The sequence below is a fragment of the Lygodium microphyllum genome, chromosome 2 (genome assembly GCF_053477565.2).
Source record: "Lygodium microphyllum isolate KBCC chromosome 2, Lygodium_microphyllum_v1.1.10, whole genome shotgun sequence".
NCBI classification, from domain to species: domain Eukaryota; kingdom Viridiplantae; phylum Streptophyta; class Polypodiopsida; order Schizaeales; family Lygodiaceae; genus Lygodium; species Lygodium microphyllum.
The window spans coordinates 186,046,950-186,059,855 of NC_141136.1; the positions used below are offsets into that span (position 1 = coordinate 186,046,950).

Here is a 12,906-nt window from a genome sequence, read left to right on the forward strand (position 1 = left end):
ATTAGCTATATATAGTCTATCTATATATAACGCCCTTGTTAGCTATATATAGTCTGTCTATATATAGCACCCGAGGTCCCCTCTATATATTCCTATCATGTGTGATCAGTTGACACACTTCTGGGGTTCCACTTTCAGTGTCTCTTTTCTCTCTTTTCCTCTCTCTTCCTCCGTTCCTTGTCTCCCTCACGCACTGTTCAACATGGTATCAGAGCGCACTCTTAGCAGCAGAGGTGCAGATGCTGGCGATGAGCATGTCTCGCTCTCACCTCCTGGTAGTGGAAGCGGAAGCGCAGATTGGGAGCTTGTTGCATGTGCCTGCTCGCTCCCTCTCCAGATTTTTACCTTCAAACTCTTCCATAGAGAGACTCTCTGCCTGCGCCCGAGAGAGAAAAGGACACAGGGAGAGATGGAGATAAAGGGAGGCATGCTCAGAGGCCGTGGCGGAGAAGGGACGCACATGCTAGCGCTGCGGTGGAAGAAGCCGACCGTCACAACAACAGCCGCTTCAACATTCTGATGCCATGGATGCCGGATTTGTCCAGCCTCACCAAGACGGGTGGTTGGGCCCACCTTTTGTGGCTCTTGCTTTTCAAGCTCCAGGTCCAGCTTTTCTAGCTCCTGTTGTTCCACAATCTGAGAAGCAAGCGAAGAAGACACGGGTGGAAGATCTTGTTCAGGCTTTTCAGCCTCCTTCTCAGAATTACAAACCTCATTTTCATGAGGTGCAAGCACTTCATCACCATCTGCTTCATGTGAATCTGGCTCCGCTACAGTATCACGCGAGACAACGGCATGGTCCGCTGTAGGCTCCAAGTCTTTGGCTTCCTCAATAGGACCGATGTGGAGTCGTCTAACTTGTGCTCCGTGGGAGGTACTGTGTCCCTCGGATCCTGCATGGGAAAAAGCAATGGAGAAGTAGAGGAAGGAACGGGTGGAGCTTCGTAGGAACGGGTGGAGCTTTGTCTGCCCTGTTTGGAGGATGGATGCTGGATTCGTCCAGCCTCACCAAGACGGGTGCTCCAGCCAGCCTTTGTTCTTGATTCATGGGGATTCATGCAACTCTTCCATGGCTACCACAGCTATTGCAGACTATGCACTCGCTTCTACACAGTCAAACGCAATTGTCCCCTTAACAACATATGTCCTGATTTTCAATTTCAAGGTGTTGTACAGTCTGCTTCGCAAGCCAGATGGAACTCTTGACCGTCACCTTGCCGAGTTCCTAGACAGAAAAGTAGCTGCAAATGCAATACCTGTCGAAGGCATTGCTAGTGTTGATGTGATCATAGAAAGAGCAACTCACCTGTGGGGTCGATGGTAGATCTCCTTGTGAATGGCAATACTAATGATCTGAATGTAGACACAGGTGTAAGATCAGTACAGGATGAAGGACGTACGTCATTATTGAGGCCTCTGATCATCTGTTTCCATGGGGGAAGCTTTGCCCACTCCTCTGCCAATAGTGCCATATACGATGCGATGTGTAGGAGGTTAGCCAAGACCTGTAATGCTATTGATGTTGTGCTTTCCCTCAATTTCAGACAAGCACCCGAGCACAGGTATCCAACAGCATATGAAGATGGATTGACATGTGTGAGATGGGCAAGCAGTGACATGGGGAGACAATGTCTTCTTTATTTGGGTTGTTGCTCAAACAAGTGCATTCTTGTAGGAGACAGCTTAGGGGGGAACATAGCCCACAATGTTAGAGTTAGGGCTTCAGAAGAGAGCATACATCTCACAGGAACGATTCTCTTAATGCCTATGTTTGGAGGACAACAGAGGACTCCTGCAGAGAAATTATTGGATGGTAGGTACTTCGTTACAATAAGGGATAGAGATTGGTATTGGCAAGCTTTTCTTCTTGTCGGGGAAAATAGAGAGCACCCTGCTTGTAATCTTTCTCTCCCGTGGCACCATAGTTGGCTGAACTAAATCTTCCTTCTTGCTTGGTGGTCGTTTGGGGCCTAGACATTCTTCAAGATTGGCAACTCCATTATGTAACAACATTCGGTTCCCTCGCCCTTTGCGAAAATCCATCCTCTGGGACTTTTTTCTTGTTGGAATGTTCTTACTTCTAGAGGTCATTAGAATAAGCATGACAAAGGACAACAATGCGCAAGACTCAAGTGCAGAAGCACTCAAAGTATTGGAAAACTGGTCACCAAAGTAGCCTGTGAGGTTCTTCCATTTTATTTCAGCTCTGAGGAAAGCTTCCACGTTGTCCTCAACAACATACACAGTCGGAAGCACTTGCTCGATTGCCTGTACGGCATTGCCACTCAAGGCTTATATTCTTTCCAGCTGATGAGGGTCTATATTCCAGCTGATGACACATTATTTTGTTTATATTCTTTCTTTCCAACCGATGAGGGTCTATATTCCAGCTGATGACACATTATTTCGTTTATATTCTTTCCAGCTGATGAGCGTCTATATTCCAGCTGATGACAAATTGTTTTATTTATATTTTGTTCATGGGGCCTCACATGTGTTATGTTGTCTATAGAGGGGCGTTGCAAACCATCTCTGTAGACCTTGTATTGTTCTAATGTCACTGTAATGTTTTTCTTTAAGTTTTGATGTGAGAGATATATTGCTTACATCCCAAGTTCAGTTGTAGGAATTTCGGAGTGATAAAGCTCTTTTGATGCCTCTGAATAGGTTGTTATAATTCAGGAGTGATGTAGCTCCTTCTCCATTGATGTTGTATTGTAATTCATGAGTGATGTAGCTCCTTTGATGCCTATGAATAGGCTCTTGTAAGTTCAACTTTGTAATTTTATATTTTGAATATTAATATAATGGTAGGCTTATATAGAGCTATGGGTTTTTCCCTTGAGCCCCCAAGGGTTTTTTCATCCATAGTAAGGGACCTTTATTTGAGCGGGGGTGTTAGCTATATATAGTCTATCTATATATAACGCCCTTGTTAGCTATATATAGTCTGTCTATATATAGCGCCCCAGGTCCCCTCTATATATTCCTATCATGTGTGATCAGTTGACACACTTCTGGGGTTCCACTTTCAGTGTCTCTTGTCTCTCTTTTCCTCTCTCTTCCTCCGTTCCTTGTCTCCCTCACGCACTGTTCAACATATAGCTAACATACCCAACTCATCATCAATGCTCTATTCTGAGGCACTGGATTCACCATCCACATAAGAGTGACCTGCATTCACATCAAACATGGGCTGATCAACCTTCTCTTTTCCTTTTCGTGATACTTGCATACTACTATCTGCATTACTTTGAGAAGATTCTCCTGATCTCAATTTGTCTGTCCATGGTGAAGAATGTGAACCACTACTAGAGGACGCTCCAGGTCTACTAATATTTTGTGATTGCTGCTGTGAATTCTATGCAGCATTACCATTTTGTGCATCTACATCATCAATCACATTAACTAGTTTATACCAGCTACTCATCTCATCAAAAACAACATCTTTGCTCACTGTAAACTTACGAGTAGAAGGGTTATAGCATCTATACCCTTTTTGCTGCAGAGAGTAACCAATAAAGATGCACTTCTTAGCTTTTGGATCGAACTTGGATCTCAACTCATCTAGCACATGTATATAGGAAATGCAATAAAAAATTTTCAAATGAGAAATATCTGGTTTCCTACCAGTATACCTCTCCTCTAGAGTCATCCCATGTATTGCTGCAGTGGGAGTCCTGTTCATTATGTAGACTGCTGTAGCAACTGCTTCAGCCCAATAAAAATCTGGCAGGTCTTTTTCATTGAGCATGGCACGAGATACCTCTCCAATATGCCTGTTTTTCCTTTCTGCAATTCCATTTTTTTGTGGGGTATGACTGCATGAATATTGCTGCTTTATGCCATGCTCCTGCAGGAATCTTGCAAACTCATTTGAGAGGTACTCTCCCCCTCCATCTGACCTTAGGCATTTTATTTGCAGACCTATTTCTTTTTCAGCCATAGCTTTAAGAGTTTTGAAATGCCCAAAAACTTCCGTTTTCTTTTTCATAAAATACACCCAAACTTTTCTGCTATAGTCATCAATAAAAGTGACAAAATAATGATAGCCTCCAAGAGATACAGCTTTAGTAGTCCACACATCAGAGTAGATTAATTCCAATGGCTTCTTACTCTCTTGAACATGTCTAGGAAATGGTTTCCTTGCCTGTTTTTCAAATTGACAGGCCTCACATACCTTATGCATTTCTGCAACCTTGAATTTAGGCAATCCTGCAACAATATTTTGGGCCTACATTGATTTAAGTCGTTGTACATTAACATGATCAATGCGTTTATGCCAGATATCAATATTTGCAACTACACCGGTCCCATGTGCAAACATTGCTGCACTCAATTCAGGCATGTCTGCATCCAACGTAAACATTCTGCCCTTCTTTTTTCCTTTTGCTATCAAGCAACCTTTATTTTTCATATCCTCAACAAAGCATCCATGAGGATTAAATCTGACCTGCAAGCCCTGCTCAACCATTTGGCCAACAGAAACCAGATTCTTGGTGATATTCAGGATATGAAATACATCGGACATGTATTTCTTTTTCCCATCCTGCATAGACAAAGGAAATTTTCCAATCTGCACAATAGGATGTGCAGTATCATCACTAGTCTCCACAAATCCTGGTTTTTCCATTTTCCTTGCATCCTCCATCCATTTTACATGACCTGTCATGTGGTTTGATGCACCTGAGTCAACATACCATACATGGTTGCTTTCTTCTGCACTTGTCACAGAATTGTTCATGTGCTGCACCATAAACAAATGCTCATTTCTGTCATCACCCTGTCTACTAGAAGATGCATAATTCCCTTGTTGTAGTTTTCCATTCATGATGTCATTCTGCTTTTTATAGCAATCTTTAGCCATATGACCCATTTTACCACAGTAGTAGCATTCAACATTACTATTTGCATTTTGGCCTCTTTGCCATCCACCACGACCTCTTTGGCTCCCCTTGCCTCTAGAGTTACCACGTCCTCCTCCATAGGACTGGTTTTCTTGAGTTTCCTGCATATTCTGATTTCTACCACGTCCTCCTCCATAGGACTGGTTTTCTTGAGTTTGCTGCATATTCTGATTTCTACCACGGCCTCCAAATTGGCCTCCTCTACCTCTGCCTCTACCTCTTCCAGCATTTGAGTAGAAGACAGCTTCTTTTGAAGTTTCTCCTGAAGAAGATGCACCACCATTTCTCTGCTCCTTAGAAATTAGAAGAGCAATCAACTCCTCAAAATCAGGAAATCTTTCACGGACGGAAATGGATGTTCGGAACTGTGCATAATCCTTTCCTAGACCATTCAAGGTCACTGAGACTAAATCATCATCTTCCACTGGCGACCCAATGGAAGCAAGTGCATCTGCAATCTTCTTCACCTTCGTGTGGTAGTCATTGATGCTCATACTTTCTCTTTGCACATTGTGCAACTCTTGCTTGAGCTGCATTTTCCTGGCTTGGGTATTTGTGCTATACATTTTTGACAAAGTATCCCATGCCTCCTTTGGCATATTTGCATCTTGAATATGCACAATCATAGAGTCTGAAATGCTGATAGACAGCCAATATATAACTTTCCTGGCTCTCTCATGCCATGCTTTAAATGCCTGCATTTGCTGTTGATTGGGAACATCAGGAAGAACTAGTTCTTCTTCATTTCCTGCAACAAATTCCATACATACCATACATTTCCTACAACAAATTCCTGCAACAAAGAGAATCAGACGCCATTACAAAACACTGCAAAAGATTCTGTCACTGCAAAAAACACAGGTTCACCCTCACAAGGGAAAATCTGCAAAACTGGCGAAAGTGGTATTTGACCACACAGTCACTTCCTACTGACAATTTTTCATAAACAGGAACCAAGCATGATTCTGTAACTCCCAATGTCTCTGCAGACAAGCATACGATGCAATTTCTGTGGTAAATGTTCACCGACTTGTAGAACAGTGGTCGCACAGCATAAAACAGGGCCTTTTCCTGAGTGCATGGAGAAAACTTCCGCCTCAAAAACAAGCCCCGAAATGGCCTCAAATCAAAAAAACAAGGTCACCAAGGGCAATAGCCTTCTCTCGCAGCATATATTGCCCTCTTGCTTCACCGGGAAGGGCGTCTCAACCTGAGACAATCCACTCCTGCACTTTCGAGCTGTGCTACCTGCAGAGATCTGCTCCCAAAACAGAAAATGAAAGCAACACTGCTCCTCTTTCTAGAACACCGCGAGCTTGGCTTGCTTTCTTGAGCTCCTTACCACGAAAAAGGCTCTGATACCATGTCAAGATTGTGGGAGAGAAGGAAGGAGTCTCACTTGTAGCTTTCTTGCTTGCAAAATGGGGGAATACACACAAAGGTGGAGGCTGAAAATAGTTTTCCTCTTCTTAATTGTGTAAGCCAAAAGAAATCTAGTACAAAGAAATAGAAGAACCCTATATATGGGTCTCAAACCAAACTCAACTAACTAATGTTGCATACTAACTGAGCCACGAACTAGAGTAGATAAGGATAGCTATCATGTAGCTATTATTCATGGGTGGTGTACCAACCGCGTCTGCAACTGACAAGTCGGTGACATAAATACACAATGGTCACCCTGGCGTATCATTAGTGGAGCTCGATATCTCAACAACATCCACCACACTTTCCTCGATTTTCTTAATTATCTAATTACCTACCACATTATGTTTAACATGCAAAAGCAACTTCCTTAATTAACCAATTTTAAACATAGGTCCTTCACGTAACTTAGACATTGACACAAAAACAATGTCAAGCAAGTTCCTTTTTCAAATGTATCTAATATTTATTTATCATAGTCCCGGAATACATCAAGTATCATGCCCGAAGGCTATCCCAACAATCAACAGTATTGTTGCTCCAAGTTCCGTCCGTGGACTAGTATACGGGCCATGGCACCCAAGTGTCCTCCCGCTCCAAGCTATACCTACGGAGAGACCTCTTGCGGTGGGTTCCGTCCATATACCCGGCGTGGCTAACAACCCCCTTGGATAGGGCCAGGTAGGCAGTCGAAGGTAACTAAATCTACCACTCCCTCCAGGTCTATAACCTTAAGCATTAAGTGTTTTTCCTTGAATTAATTCCTTGAGAAAAGAAGTTCAAACAATGTATCTAAGTGTACAATTACGATCATTACGGTGGTCGTTCATACAACCAACTACTAAGGTGTGATTCCTTTTTCCCGAATGCTCCCAACATTCGATCCTAGATCATTCGCGGCTTGGCGAGATTCCAAGGGCTTGGCAAGATAGGTTGCTTGTTTTCCCTTTATCTTCGGGTTAGGGTTTGTATCCTACCGACCCTAATTATCCTTACCTTAGGTCTCCTTGTAAAATAGGTCATGGACAATCCCGTTGTCCTTGGTTGGTCAACTTGCTGGTTATCTCCTAGATCCCTTGAAGTACCTATGTACCTTTATCTTTGATCTTAATTGATAAAGATTGTCTATCCCTTTGACCATGGCACTGGTCAAGATGGTTCTGTTTAGAACTTCCTACTCCAACTTAAGTATAAGCTTCTTAAGCCTTCTTAATAATGCTCACAAGCACTAAGCTTTTACCTATCCCTTTTGAAGTCACCAAGGACTTTGTCATGGGATTCCTAGATCTCTGTCCCGTTTGGTAAATTACAAACAACGTTGAATTTTTCCAACAACTTTAATACACGCGACGTAATGACATGCCTCCATTTCAATGCTTACAATTTTGATATCATCCATATGTTATTTTAAGCCACACATGCAAAGGTACTTTCTAGACATGCAATCTTAACATTATCCTCTATGTAATTATTTACATGATCTATAACCTTCTTGAATGATCTAACTTTATGTGATCATTGTCTGAGTCTAGCTACACTTTAATCTTTTCTGTAGATTATTACATGTACCTTAGAATCCATCTCGCAATATGGACATGCACTTTGTTTCTTTCAATGTCCTCTAAAATGCATTTTAAGCAAGAACTTGTGCAAGGGACTATGCACTTTATGCAGGAATTCTTGCAATACGTTTTTGGTAATTTACGATGCAACTATCTAATCAATTTCACCTATTATGATGTCATCTTACAATGGAAATTATCTTGCTCCTTACATACATCACAACTAAATTGATGCCTAGGAAAAACACACAATTCATGTGATGCAAGTGAATATGATTTTTCGCCATGATGATTACAACCTATGATTTAATAATAGAGCAACCTAGGTTTGGAGTGATGTCTTGATTCCAGTGGTATTGATTGCCTGATGAACCATTTGCGGTTGCAGTGCCACCTTGATTCGAACCTCCATCCACACTTGTAGGGTTTCTAGCCATCTTTGTGGAATTACGCTTTGGGGCCATACTCAAAGACGCGTGTACGAGTGATAGAGTTCTCGCACTCTCCTATGTAAAATTCTCGCCGCCTTTCCTTGAGTGGAGAAAGAGATAACGAAGGGGAGGGGTGTATTGTCGGCAATATAGAGGGGTGTGTGACCTCTCTTTAAGGAGGGGGAAGAAGAAGCTTCCCTCTCTCTCACACACACACACTCTCTCTCTCCTCTCTCTCTCTCCCTCTCTCTTTTCTCTCTCTCTCTCTCTCTCTCTTCTTCTTCTTCTGCTTCTTCTTGTTCTCTTCTCCTTCTCTCTCTCCCTCTTCTTCTTCTTCTTCTTCTTCTTCTTCTTCTTCTCCTCTCTCTCTTCTTCTTCTTCTTCTTCTTCTTCTTCTTCTTCTTCTTCTTCTCTTAGAGATGATCACAGGGGGGTGGTGGCATTTTGTTTCTTGACGATGGGGGGGGGGGGGGCTTGGTGTTCATGGACGTGGGAGGGAAGGGCTGCTACCGAAGACAGAGGGGGGGTGTAATGATGTAGGCCACGAGAGAGGGGGGAGTGCCCTTTTGAAGAGGGGGAGGAGGTCTTCACGAGAGAAGGGAGACGGCCGTTAATGGCCACCACCCTCCACCTGGGGGGCTACATGCCCCCCCTTTCACTCTCTTCACTCCCTCTCTCTCTCTTTCCTGACATGCTATCGGCGGGGAGAGAGAGAGGGAGTAAATAATTTGTATTTAAAAAAAATTTAAGGGGCGGGTTTCTCATGGGGGGAGGCATGGGGGATATTACAAACTCCATGCTCTTGTAGCAAAAGAGCCTCTATGCCATGGCCACTAGCATCACACTATGTGATAAGCTATCTAGAAAAAGTTAAGCATACTAAAATAGGAGTAAAAATAAGGATTTCCTTTAATTGGTTGAAGCCTATGTGCAAGTGCATCCCAAAAGAAAGCTTCTTTCTTCAACCTATCATCCAAAGGAGTTGCTATAACTACATAGTGCTCAATGAATCTGTGATAAATGGATGATAGATTAAGAAATCCTCTAAGTAAATTAATGCTATAGGTGCTAGCCAATCTCTAATACACTGCACATTGTCAAGATCAACATGTATCTCTTTTTTATTAATAATATGGCGTGAAGAACTCCACCTAAGTCTGTATAGTTGAACACTTTCTCTCCTTAATAAAGAGTCTGTGATGCCTCAATACATCAAAAACCTTCATCGTATGTGATAGATGATCTTGTACATCTTACTCTAAATTAGTATACCATCAGAGAAAGTAAGAACAAACTAAAAGAGGAAAGCCTATAAAATATTATTCTTTAGACTCTAGAGCATTAGTAAGCCCAAATGATATAATCCAATATCAGTCCAAAAGGCTATTTTAACTTCATCACCCTCTTGCATGCAAATGTGATTATACCTTCTCTCAAGTCAATTTTGGTAAAGAGCCTTGTCCCCCTTAAGCTCATCAAGCAAATCCTATACTCTAGTAATTGGATACTTGTTCTTCATTGTGAGCTTATTTAGATCCATGTAGTCAATACACATCCTAAAGGATCTAGCTTTCTTCTTAACTAACAAGACTAGAGAAGCACATGGTGAAGAACTAGACTCAATGAACCCCATCTCTAGAAGCTCCTTGATTTTCTTGGCTACTTCTTCAAGCTCACATTTAGACAATCGTTAGCGTGGCTTATTGATTGATTTAAAATGTGGCTCCAAATTTATAGGGTGATCCACTGCTCTCTTAGAAGGTTATGAAGTAAGCGCTTCAAATAAATCGCTATACTCCTCAAGGAGAGCTTTCAAAGGTGGATGCTTAGATGAATTCTTAGACTAATATTTAACATCTTTATACATGTGTAAAAAAAAAATCTGAGAGCGCCACTTGTACTCTTTTTTAGCTGCTTAATGGTGATAAGCTAAAAATCAAATTTAAGTCTATGGATTTCCTATAGATGGATAAACTACCCATCAATAGCAAACTCCATATACAACTATGAAAAATCCATAATAATCTTCCCTAAGGTCATCAATTAATCACACTAGAGTACAACATCAATGGGTCCCATCTTTAAAGTAATCAACTTTACCTTTTCTTTATAACTTTTAGCCAACTGTAAGTAAACATGTGGACATATTTGAGTGTTTATCTCTTATTCATCATTTGCTACTTGAACTCTTATGGGCTACTATAAATCAATGGAAAGAAAATACAACCTATCTACAACAGAGTTATTCATAAAACTATGCATACTACCACTGTCGATCAAGATAAACACATACTTTCCATGAATGGTACCATTCATACGGAGTGTCTTAAGGCTCATAGAACCTATCCAAGCATCCATAAAGATGGAACAAATAGTGGCACCATGTGTCTCATCATGGATCTCCCCTAGATCATAAAATTGCTCTTGCCCAACTTCCTCCTCAACATCTGCATGTTTATTGGCAGTCATAAATACATTTACCTCATCATTATCATCCTCTAAATCTTGAAACATTAACATACTATGGAACTTGGCTTTTTCATTCTTATATGCATGCGTTGTTGTATGATTAGTTGTATACTTCTCACCACATTTAAAATGCAAATCTTTTTTATTTGTTTCTTTGTATAGGTTCATTGGAATAGACTTTGGATTACCATTGACTAGAATATTTCTAAATTTATTGTCCCCTTGTTTAAAGTCCATTCTTAGATAATTTGCTATCCTAAAATTGCATTGAGGTTTTGAAGCATTGAAGGATGGATAAGTTGGTACTCTAGAGCCCCCACTTGGTACATGATTGCTACCATAAACATAACCAATCCATCTCTATTTTAAACAGTCCTTGTTTGTCTAAAAGTAGATGGAAATGTAGATTCTCTTCTAAACTTTCTTCCGTACCATTCTGTAAGCTCAATCACTTTGAAAAGAGTGGTGGGGTTTTGCACAATAATATCACCTGATAATAAAGATGCTAAACCATACATATACTTTGGAGTTTAGCTTCATCACTTATACTCTCTACATACATAGTTATGCCAATTGCAATTTTACATATATATTCAATGAATATGAGGTGTTGAGTTGTACCAAGAGTATATATGTAGTAAAAGGTGCATTAGAGAATTTTTTATTGAGACTTTTGGATAAAACTTGGATATTAGAAATCACTCACAATCCTCACTGTCAAGGAGAGGGAATGGGAGAGAGAAAGAAGAGAGAAGACTGCAGAGAACAAGAGTAGAAGAGAGAGAAAGACAGTTATGAGGAGAGAGAAAGATTGGAAGAGAGGGAGAGAAGACATGGAAGCTTGGAGAGCAAGCCAGTGAAGGAGAAAGAAGAATTGTATTAATTATCTGATAATGAAAAATTAAGTCTCTCTCACCTTATATACCAGCAAGTGTAGCTAGTATTTTCCTGTTATTAAATCCTCGAGGGGGTCACTCACCCTAGGCATGAATTTAGTTGTGATGTATATAAGGAGCAATATAATTTCCATTGTAAGATGACATCCTAATAGGTGAAATTGATTAGATAGTTGCATCGTAAATTACCAAAAACATATTGCAAGAATTCCTACATAAAGTGCATTGTCCCTTGCACAAGTTCTTGCTTAAAATGCATTTTAGAGGACATTGAAAGAAACAAAGTGCATGTCCATATTGCGAGATGGATTCTAAGGTACATGTAATAATCTACAGAAAAGATTAAAGTGTAGCTAGACTCATACAATGATCACATAAAGTTAGATCATTCAAGAAGGTTATAGATCATGTAAATAATTACATAGAGGATAATGTTAAGATTGCATGTCTAGAAAGTACCTTTGCATGTGTGGCTTAAAATAACATATGGAAGATATCAAAATTGTAAGCATTGAAATGGAGGCATGTCATTACGTCGCGTGTATTAAAGTTGTTGGGAAAATTCAACGTTGTCTGTAATTTACCAAACGGGACAGAGATCTAGGAATCCCATGACAAAGTCATTGTGACTTCAAAAGGGATAGGTAAAAGCTTAGTACTTGTGAGCATTATTAAGAAGGCTTAAGAAGATTATACTTAAGTTGGAGTAGGAAGTTCTAAACAGAACCATCTTGACCAGCCATGGTCAAAGAAATAGACAATCTTTATCAATTAAGATCAAAGATAAAGGTACATAGGTACTTCAAGGGATCTAGGAGATAACCATCAAGTTGACCAACCAAGGACAACGGGGTTGTCCATGACCTATTTTACAAGGAGACCTAAGGTAAGGATAATTAGCGTCGGTAGGATACAAACCCTAACCCGAAGATAAAGGGAAAACAAGAAACCTAGCTTGCCAAGCCCTTGGAATCTCACCAAGTCGCGAATAATCTAGGATCGAATGTTGGGAGCATTCGAGAAAAAGGAATCACAACTTAGCAGTTGGTTGTATGAACGACCACCGTAATGATCGTGATTGTACACTTAGATACATTGTTTGAACTTCTTTTCTCAAGGAATTAATTCAAGGAAAAACACTTAATGCTTAAGGTTATAGACCTGGAGGGAGTGGTAGATTTAGTTACCTTCGACTGCCTACCTGGCCCTATCCAAG

The 12,906-nt window shown here is 40.7% G+C and overlaps 1 pseudogene; it reads left to right on the top strand.

Annotated features, from left to right (window-relative positions):
- Nucleotides 1-1,069: 1,069 nt before the first annotated feature.
- LOC148040707 (gibberellin receptor GID1C pseudogene) lies at nucleotides 1,070-2,084 on the top strand (annotated as a pseudogene).
- Nucleotides 2,085-12,906: the final 10,822 nt, after the last annotated feature.